This window comes from Rhagoletis zephyria, unplaced genomic scaffold (assembly GCF_001687245.7).
Source record: "Rhagoletis zephyria isolate East Lansing unplaced genomic scaffold, Rhagoletis_zephyria_1.1 Rzeph_scaffold_09323, whole genome shotgun sequence".
Classification (NCBI taxonomy): Eukaryota; Metazoa; Arthropoda; class Insecta; order Diptera; family Tephritidae; genus Rhagoletis; species Rhagoletis zephyria.
This window is the reverse complement of record NW_016166401.1, coordinates 12,695-23,699: the sequence shown is the minus strand read 5'-3', so window position 1 is coordinate 23,699 and position 11,005 is coordinate 12,695.

Below are 11,005 nucleotides of genomic sequence, written 5' to 3'. Positions count from 1 at the left end.
TTCACAGAATCGAAACAAAAGGAGAGCTACCTTTCTCTAAATCTGGTCGTCTTAATCCAATTAAATTTAAAATAGCAAAGACGTAATTTGGATTTTAAGTTAAAACAATTATATATAGACCTTCACACTCTCACATTGCATATCCTTTACATTTGGTTCCTAAAAAAGAACCAAATGATTGGAGACCTTCTGGATATTACAGAAGACTTAATTGCATTACTATTCCAGATCGTTATCCCTTACCTCACATTCATCATTTGACTATTGATTTAAAGAACAAACAAATATTTTCAAAAATTCATCTTGTTCATGCATATCATCAAATACTGATGGCTGAAGAAGACATACATAAAACAGCAATTACAACGCCGTTTGGAATGATTGAGTTCGTACGGATGCCTTTTGGACTATGAAATAGTACACAAAAATTTCAACGTTTTATTAAGGAAGTATTTTCAGGTTTAGAATTTGTGTTTGTCTATTCTGACGATATACTTGTTGCAAGAGATAATGTAGATCAACATATTGAGCATTTAAAATCTGTATTTGAAAGACTTGAAAAATATAGTTTGAGTATTAAACCTAGTAATTGCATTTTTGGAACAAGTAAATTGGATTTTCTAAGTTATGAAATTTCAAGTGAAGGAATCATACCTTCTGTCGAACGAGTTGAAGCAATAGTAAATTTTGAAAATCCTTTTTCAATAAATAAATTGCAAAATTTTTTGGGCATGGTTAATTATTACCATAGATACGTTAAAATGTTAACAGGAGAACTTAGTCCTCTGCACGAAATGTTAACATTAGCAACTAAATTAAACTTTAACAATTAAATGGACAGAAAACACAACTATGGCTTTTGAAAATGTGAAGAAACTTTTTACACAGAAGAATTTACTACCTCATTTCGATAAAAATGGTAAATTGTCACTTGCTGTCGATGCATCGAATGTAGCAGTCGGTGCGGCTTTGCAACAATTGAGTAATAACACTTTGGAACCACTTGCATATTTTTCAAGAAAATTATCCTCTACAGAAATTAATTACTCCACATTTGACAGAGAACTTTTAGCAATATACAATTCAATTAAACATTTTCTAGAAGGTAGAACATTCACCCGTTACACTGATCATAAACCTTTAACACATATTCTAAATTCTAAGTCAGACAGATAATCTCGACAAATTCGACACTTAGAATACATCGCACAATTTACAGCTAACATTCAATACATTTCTGGAAAAGAAAACATAGTTGCTGATAGCCTTTTACAGGCTAACGTAATATTCACGCACGCCGCCAATTTATTGTCAAAAATTTCTCATCCGCATGCAACTTGTATGGGATCAACCGAAATTGAACGGCGTGCGTAAGAAGCTAACTCAATTTCCAATTTTTGTTCTGCGTGACATTTTGATTTGACGTTTCGTTCAATGAAATTAAATGCAAACGCACGCAAGCCAATTTCGGGTGACGCATAAAAACAAATTCGACGGCATGCGTACCAAAAAGCAAGCCGCGAACATTAGGTTAGCCTGTCACGTAATCCAGATGTTAACACGATTTTAGTCCAAGACATAAATTTTCAAACATTATTCGAGGAACAACAAAAAGATCAAACACTTTATGATATAATAGGCCTCATGAATAAAAAATAAGCAATTGCTTCTCCTTAAAATTTCAAACCTTTTACTTAAATTTGTTTGAAGAAATCGAGTAAAAGGTCTGAAATTTTAAGAAAAAGCAATTGCTTATTTTTAATTCATAAGGCCCAATATCTGCTCAAAATTCCAACCGTAAGAAATTAATATTCCAGTACTTAATCTTAATATTTGGTGTCATATTTCTCAACAACCATTTAGACCAGTTGTTCCGAATTCTATTACTACGTTTATGCGTAGGAATTCACGAATTCATTTCATGATTTGGGGTTAAAATTGGCTGCATAAATACCATTTCATGAATTCAGTTATACACGAAAGTTAACCATGAATTCAGCATCATTTCATGAAATCGTGAAATGCAAGTCCGGCAACGCCACGTTTCACAAACAGCTGTTTACTAGCGTTATGATGTTTTTAGATAAAAAAAGCTGGAATGGCATAACCAGGATTTAAAACACTGGAAAAGTTATGTGGAATCGTTGAAATATAAAATGAATTCAAATAAAATAAACTGAAAATATAATATAACCAATTTAAGTATAATATAGTTCATTGCCTGGTACCAACGACTTTTGCAAATTCAAAAGGAGGCCAAAAAAGTCACAACCCTACTGTTTAGTTTCTCGCCAGTGCATTGCCACTTTTTCAAGGCACTTTATTTCATGAATTCGCGAGCTATGCATAAATGGGACCATTTTTGAATTCATGAAATGAAGAATTTGAATTGAATCATTTTAGATAAAATTCATTCTTTATCATATCCAAGTCCCCGTACAACTAGACATATGATTCAATCAAAATATTTTTGACATAATATGCGCAAAGAAATAAATAATTGGACTTCTACTTGTATAAGCTGTCAAAAATCAAAAATTTCTAAACATACTAAGGACCGGTTGCTCAAATCCTGGTTGACACTAATCATCGGTTAAACATCGTTATCGACGTTACCGACACCGGGTTATATGCATGGATTTGAGCAACCGGCCCTAAGACGACTGTGTAAAAAATTAGCATTCCATCTGGGCGATTTGAACATATTCATATGGATCTTGTTGGTCCATTACCTGTATCAAAAGAAAATCGTTACATTTTAACTATCATTGATAGACATACACTTTGGCCAGAAGCACATCCACTTAGGGCCGTTTGCACCATGTCTAGTTAACGCTAACTGGAGGTACATCCTTCAGTTAAGCACGTTAACTGCTTTATCGATCACATGTTATATGATGGGTGTCGATAACGTCGATAAAGATGTTTAACTGGGAGTTAGAATTAACTAGACATGGTGCAAACGGCCCTTAGGGATATTTCAGCAAATTCTATAGCAACAACATTTGTTCAAAATCACGTTCCTCGTTTTGGCATATTACTTTATATAACAGTAGATCAAGGATCACAGTTTACATCAAAATTGTTTACAGAATTAACTTAATTGTTAGGATCACACAAATTTCATACGTCTCCATATCATCCCCAATCAAACGGGATGATTGAAATATTTCATAGCACATTAAATACTGCTATTACTGCTTCGGAGGATTCTACCCACTGGTCTGAAATTTTTCCTTGGATATTATTAGGATTACGTACGTAGATTTATAATGCTCTTCTGCAGAATTAGTTTATGGACAAACATTAAGATTACCGGGTGAATTAGTTGTTAAGAACAGTTATAATATTGAAGTTGATAATAAAAATGAAATTCTTTCCAAGCTAAGAAAATATTTTTCAAATGTTAGATCAAAGGTTGTACATCACAATAAAGAATACTCTTTTGTTCTTTAAAATTTGGATACTTGGGAGTACGTTTTTGTTAAAGTTATTCTTAAGTCAAATTTGCAGTCACCTTATGAAGGACCATTTAAAATTATTTCGAAAAATGACGAATGTATTCAAAATTCATGGAAATGTGATTAAAACGGTTTCAACAGATTTACTCAAACCTGCAAATATAATTTTTGGTACAACACAAAATTCTAATTCTAATTCACTTCCAAAAACCAAAAAGAAAATAACAATCAACAATAATTAATTTGTCGTTTTACTGGAGGGGAAGTAAATGTAGGGTAATGGAACAAATGCACAATACCTACAATTCCCGAATTAAAAAAAAAATGGGATCGATAGAGACCATTGAGGTGAACACAACGATCTATATTTTTTTTGGGAAACAACAACTACAACAATTATTAAAGGTCAAAGTTCAAATTAAGAATTTTTTAAAATTAATATTTCTCGAAAACCTCTTCAAGGATTTGGAAAATTTTGATGTCATTGATTTTAATTTGATATACATATTTATACATATACCTTTTATAGTTTTCACAAAAATCGAATTAATGTGGAAAAAAGTATACAGTGGTTTTGTGTATAAACTTCTTTTTGCGTAGGCGGCCTTCGGCCGCACTTATGGATTGTAACCATTGTATAGGCTTACAAGTATGGAAAGCGCCATTTTGTTTGTTCACATTTGAAAACAGCTGAGATCACCTGATTTTCAATGTGTGTAAAATTCGTTGTCATTGCTTCTGTTTTGAATATCATATTCGTGCCTGCCGGTGGAAAAAATAGGTAAATTTGCATTTATTTTCAAGAAAACATATCAGTTAAAATATATTTCTTTCCAGAGCGACATACGGACAAGTAAGATGATAAATTTGTATGATGAATATCGCGGAAAAACTTTTGTATCAAAATTTCTATTCTAATTTGCATTTGAATTATGATATCAACAGGGATGATTTGGGACGTATTTTTTGAAGACAATTTTCTTATAAATCTTGAGATTGTTGATTTATTTTAGAATTAAAAAAGGTAGTTTATATTAAAAATTATATTTACACTAGCAGTATGTAAATTACTTTTATTACGAATTGAAACGATTTTAATGAATATTCATGGTTACCATTAATAGTAGTATGACAGTTAGATCTAAATGCATATTTGACAAGAAAGATAGAATACAAGATTGCGCCGTCCTGGCGGCGATGACATATCTGTACAAAAAGTAACAAAAGTCGATTTGGATGTTGAAAGAAAATGTGAGAACAGCAAATTTTCTTAATAATAAATTTTTCGATAAGGAACGTGTTTTGATTGTGATAATTTGTAATAGCCTTATTCATAAACAATAAAGTAGCTTAAAAAAGGCTTATAAATTGAAAAATGTTTGTGAACGCCAATTTAAAAAGCTTTTTAAAATTTTTATTTTTTATTAATAAGGCAATAAAAATATGTGATTTACAATAACTTTTAACAAAGGAAATACGAAATAAGGTGATTTTTGCGGAAGTGGGTATTAGTGAATTTCAGTGGATTTAAAGTTTCTGAGGTTTCGTTTACTTTTAGATCAGAATTGTCAAAATTGAGAAATTCAAAGTAGCGATACAATAATCATAGAAAAGAAGATTGCGCCCTGCTGTGATGATGAGTAAATTTACAACAATGAGGAAGAATATAACAATTAAGTGAAAAAATTTTATTTTTACAAATTTAGTGAGCAGTAACGCGTTTCAAGAACGATATTTCAGACAAATCGTTAATGAACAACTATTTTTCCTTCCCGTCTGCTTTGGTTTTGGCAAAAAAGTTGATAAGCTCCTGACGGCGATCAAGTCATTTCAACCATAAAATAATATTATTTGCAAGAACCATTCACTAAAATTGTAACTAACTTTTTATTATTTATTAATTCCTTTTTGATATTCAGCAATAAAAAGATGGAAAAAAATTATAAACCAAAATTAGTAATATTTTTATGAATGTAGTTATAAAAGTTCACAGAGGAAACGCCGGAAAACAATGTATTGGCAACAACATAAAATTTATGGCAATTTAGATGTCAACAGAATAATAACTACGATAAAAAAGCATGAGAGAAGTGTGCGAGAAACGGTCAACAAATTTCTTATAAAATATTTTGATTTTTGCTGGGTGTAAATGAAAACTCAATGAGTATTAAGGAAAAGAAAAATTTGAAAATAATAAGCAGAAAAAGAGATGGGTGCACAAAAACTTTAGTTAAATGTTTTTCCCAAATTCTTAAAAAGTAAACAAATCGATTTTTTTAATGTTACTTTACATCTATTTTCTTTTTTATGAATAAGGTCATAAGCATGTACCGTTTTTATAAATAAATCTTATAGCAATATGCTATATATTTATTTATACACTTTTTGGCTGGCGAAATATGTAATTTTTCAACTTAATAGAAAAGCGTATTTAACCACATTACTTTTTTTTAATATTGAATGGCGCAACACAACAACTCTTTTTGTTGCACGAAACCCTTGAACACGTGCCAGTCATCTATTTCTTCTGTTTCGACATTTCGGTATTTTGCATTTCTTTCATTTTGACGTCATTCGCATTGTCAGATTTTTGAAATTCGTTTTGGTTCGACATTCTGCTATTTCATAATCTTTCATTCTCATGTCATCCATCTTCCATTTCTTACCTTCCATTGCCGTTCGCATCGTCGAACGTGCCTGTCAAACACTGCCGCCATCATGCTTTTCAGTTTGGCAGGCACGTCCGCTGTTTGGCAGGCACGTCCGCTGTTAGAAAGAGAATAGACAAAAAGGGGCATAGGATTCCATACTTGTAAGTATATACGATGATTGTAACCCTCACTAAGTCGAATTCTCCTTTCTGTATTGCCATAAAAAGAAGCCCAAGTATTTCTGCGCAGAACTTCTTTCTGAATAGGAGGCCTTCGGCCGCACTTAGGGATTATAACCCTCACAAAGTAGAATTCTCTTTCTGTGTTGCGAAGAAAAGGCGCTGAGTACCTTTTGCAGAGAACAACTTTCTGCGTAGGCGGCCTTAGGCCGCGCTAATAGATTATAACCCTCAAAAAATAGAATTCTCCTTCTGTGTTGCGAAGAACAGGCGCTGAACACCTTTTTTTTATATATGTATATCAAATTGAAGATAATTAAATTCTCTATCAAATGACATCAAAATTTTCCAAATCCTTGAAGAGGTTTTCGAGAAATATTAATTTTAAAAAATGTTTAATTTGAACTTTGACCTTTAATAATTTTTGTAGTTGTTGTTTCCCAAAAAATATATATATCGTTAGTCTCACCCCAATGATCTCCATCGATCCCAATATGAATTTTTTTAATTTGAGAATTGTAGGTATTCTACATTTATGCCAAAAAGAAAAGTTTTGTTTATTAATAAATGAACTTCCAGCGATCAAACAATAAAGAAAAGAAAATTTTAAGTAACATATTATCTTATTACGATATAACGACAATAGCCGACGACACCAATACACTGAAAGCGTTGATAAAGATGTATGTTTGACGTTTCGATGTAAACATAATAATAAAACATAAATAGATCCAATCTGGCCACAGCTACATTTTTGGCTAGTCGCAGTGCTGTCGTGTCGTCGTCATCATAATTATCTAAAAAAGAGTACGTGTTAAAAATATTTCATAGCTGTTGTCCGTACCCCGTCGCTTCTAATGTGTTTCAGGCTTAAGTTTACAGAAAGGTCGATGTATCGATGCCTCGATGCATCGACTACTTATACAACCCCTCAGGGATGGAAAAGTAGGTACAATTGTACCTTTTTCCGACCTTTTCGAACCAAAAGTTACGTTCGGTACACTGAGCTCAATTTAGGTACAATTAGACGATAGCCAAATAAATATCCATATTTAAGGGCTGTATGCAGCTCTCAAGAAAAGCAAAAACTCCATATAAAATCACGTACAAGAAATGGCTAACAAATTTTCTTGTGTACAATTTTCTTGAGGCAGTACGCAGTTCTTAAGAAATTTGCTACGCTTTCTACTACGGTTTCTAAAGTTTTTTGTGAAAAAGAGCACAAGGCAAACCATGCGTGCAACGGAAATATATGCCCGTTCCATTATTTCTTGAGGAGAGAGCGAGGCAACAGGCTGGTGAAGTATCAGTCGTCAAAATTCCTTGGACACACACACGAAATAATGGCAATTTTTTTCTTGACCGTTTTCTTGAGAGCTGCATACCAGCCTTTAAGACAGTGATTCCCAAAGTGGTCCAGGTGGACCTCCAGGGGTCCACGGAATTCACGACGGGGTCCACGGTGACGTGAAAAAAATTTGGGGGTCCATGAGTTGTAAATGGGGCTCCACGAAAATGTATCTAGTTTCGATGTAAAGAACCAAAATGGTTGCTTGATAGCCTCTTTATTTAACTTTAATATTTTTGAGTGGTGTATAGTGCTCTTGATGCACTGCTGCACTTACCGTCACTTGTATCTTCATACGTGGGGAAGCCTTAAAGGCCACCTGCAGACTAAAAAAACTGGATGCTGGTATGACAATGAGTGGGGCGCGGCGAAAATTGCTGGCAGAGATTTAAGCGCTTGTGTTTTTTCAATGCTACAGGATAGTACGCCACCATTACCTTAGTTGAAGAGATTCTATAATGTTGAATTCCCTGAGACTGAATGCTAGTTTGATTTCATCGCTGAGACCGGACTCACACATTGTCGCATTTTCACTGATGGCTCCAAAACTGACTCTGGGTCATGATCTGGGGTCTTTTCGAGGTTAATGGAGATAAGCTTCACTTTTCTGTAGGGGAATATGCTTCGGTCTTCCAGGCTGAGGTAAATGCAATACTCAAAGCCATGGACTACGTGGTGGAACATAGGTGGAGGGAAAGGAGTTTACGTGACTGCAGTGACAACCAAGCTGCACTTAAGGCATTAACCAGCCCTCTGTTTAAGTACTTCGAAACTAGTTCAGCAATGCAAGTCTCGACTAAAATATGATGGTGACCATAACGAGGTTGCTTTACTCTGAATGCCAGGTCACTCTGGAGTACCTGATTATGAGACATCTGATCATTTGGCCAGAGTTTGCTCAGACCAGGCATTCCTCGGTCCGCAACCAGTTTTAGTACTCTCACCTTCGGCAATCGAAGCCACCATCAGAACCTGGGTGAATACTTCGCTCAGAAATAACTGAGAGCCATCGAGGGGATGCAGGCGGACAAAACTCATGTTGCCTTCAATCTCACAAGGTCTATCAAATTTTTTGCTCTCACTGAGTAGACGACACTGCAGACAACTTGCTGGACTGCTGACTGGTCACTTTACGTGACACAAACACCTGACTGTGATAGGTGTAAATGACAAGTCCATTTGCGCATCTTGCCTTGAGGAACATGAGACGGCGGAACACTTTTTGTGCTTCTTGCTTGCTTGGTTATTTGTCATCGATATTTTTAAACTCGTTCTTTTCTCTATTGTCAGTTTCTGAATTAAAAGTTTGGCGTAAAAAGCTTAGACGTTTTGATGTTTTAAGTTTTGTGTTTTAAAAATGTGATAAACATTTTTCGGCTCACTTTAAGTCTCTGAGCGATAAAAATAAAAATGATGCCATTAACACAAATAAACTATTTTACATATACTCCAAGTGCAAAGTCATGAGTGAGCCGAACATTTGATGAGTTTATGGTGAAGATAATGTAAATAACGCTAGCGCTCGCAGTGCTCTTAAAAAATATAACTCTTCCGAGCGAGAGAGTATTCAGATATATTTACGAGCTCTATTTTTTAAAACCTACAAGAGTGTAATCACATTATTTTTATAAATAGAACACATGAAAATATTTTACTTTTATTTTGGCCACTCTGAGTGTGGTTTTGAATTCACCCGCGATGCAAACTTTCATTGTTAGATCTAATTTTCACATTTAATTTTTTTTACGGGCTTTGGGAATATTTCGAAATGTATCAGCAGGGCGTCCACCGAAACCNAAATAACTGAGAGCCATCGAGGGGATGCAGGCGGACAAAACTCATGTTGCCTTCAATCTCACAAGGTCTATCAAATTTTTTGCTCTCACTGAGTAGACGACACTGCAGACAACTTGCTGGACTGCTGACTGGTCACTTTACGTGACACAAACACCTGACTGTGATAGGTGTAAATGACAAGTCCATTTGCGCATCTTGCCTTGAGGAACATGAGACGGCGGAACACTTTTTGTGCTTCTTGCTTGCTTGGTTATTTGTCATCGATATTTTTAAACTCGTTCTTTTCTCTATTGTCAGTTTCTGAATTAAAAGTTTGGCGTAAAAAGCTTAGACGTTTTGATGTTTTAAGTTTTGTGTTTTAAAAATGTGATAAACATTTTTCGGCTCACTTTAAGTCTCTGAGCGATAAAAATAAAAATGATGCCATTAACACAAATAAACTATTTTACATATACTCCAAGTGCAAAGTCATGAGTGAGCCGAACATTTGATGAGTTTATGGTGAAGATAATGTAAATAACGCTAGCGCTCGCAGTGCTCTTAAAAAATATAACTCTTCCGAGCGAGAGAGTATTCAGATATATTTACGAGCTCTATTTTTTAAAACCTACAAGAGTGTAATCACATTATTTTTATAAATAGAACACATGAAAATATTTTACTTTTATTTTGGCCACTCTGAGTGTGGTTTTGAATTCACCCGCGATGCAAACTTTCATTGTTAGATCTAATTTTCACATTTAATTTTTTTTACGGGCTTTGGGAATATTTCGAAATGTATCAGCAGGGCGTCCACCGAAACCAGTAAATTTTTGAATGGGGTCTACGAGAAAAAAAGTTTGGGAACCTCTGCTTTAAGATAACGTTGCCCGCGAAAAAAAATTTAAGAATATTTTGGAAGCAAAGAGAAATGGCAACTCATATCATTGTGGCAACAAGAAATCTTTGCGGAAGAAACTGATTAAATGCGGAAATATCTGTTATCTGAATGTACTCTGGCGGGAATTTATTTTTGCAACGATGGATAAGTAAGTCAAATATTGAGTAAAATTTTAGCACAAGTTCGGCTGCCCACGAAGGTTTTGTATCAAAGGCCTGGGGCCAATTCTGGTTCTATGAAACTGTGAAATGAAAATGAAAAATTCAATGTCAGCGAAAATTTATTTTTTTCACTTTATCGTTTCGTTATATCATTTTAAGCGATTCTCGATCATTAAAGTCTATTCCATCAACATCTAGCAAGTAATTGTTTAATAAATTATTGTGACTTTAAGACAATGGCGCATATTCATATTCATATTTAGTATTCAACTAAGTCGAAACTATTCTAAGTCACAACTAAAGCTATTCATAGTCGCCTTAGTTTCGACTTTTCTGGCTAAGTACCATTGCAGCGTGATTGTTTTGGCATAACAAAAATGGCCCGTAGTCATAGTCAAAATAAAGTCGACTTTAAAGTTAGTTGCAGCTTTTTTGATAGATATCCCATTGAAAATTATGTCAAAAAGCTGCAACTAACTTTAAAGTCGACTTTATTTTGACTATGACTACGGGCCAATGAAAATAGTG